The sequence below is a fragment of the Eimeria mitis genome, genomic scaffold, assembly GCF_000499745.2.
Source record: "Eimeria mitis Houghton genomic scaffold, Emh_scaff3284, whole genome shotgun sequence".
Lineage (NCBI taxonomy): Eukaryota > Apicomplexa > Conoidasida > Eucoccidiorida > Eimeriidae > Eimeria > Eimeria mitis.
In genome coordinates this window covers 1,385-1,624 of record NW_013571624.1, presented here as the reverse complement: position 1 = coordinate 1,624, position 240 = coordinate 1,385, and the positions used below count along the sequence as shown (strand labels likewise).

General features: G+C 58.8%; 1 protein-coding gene across 1 annotated transcript in view; it reads left to right on the top strand.

Annotated features, from left to right (window-relative positions):
* EMH_0064320 (uncharacterized protein) overlaps positions 1-240 on the top strand; it is a gene marked incomplete at both ends in the record, with an annotated part of 2,326 nt that overhangs the window by 964 nt on the left and 1,122 nt on the right. The gene's annotated exons all lie outside the window — the stretch shown is intronic.

The following is a 240-nucleotide window of genomic DNA, read 5'->3' as shown; positions in this document are numbered from 1 at the left end:
CTGCTGCTGCTGCTGCTGCTGCTGCTGCTGCTGCTGCTGCTGCTGCTGCTGGTGCTGTTGCAGGGTAGATGGCTGTGTTTCGGTTACGAGGATTCTTTGACTGTACACTGCATCTGTCTCCTCAAGAAAAGGAGACAGTTTGTCTCCTCTTTTGGGGGCCCCCACTGGCGGGGCCGGGGGCCCCACCGGCTGGTGAAGCTCATGAAGACACACGCCGTCGCTAACTCTATCGAGGGGTTA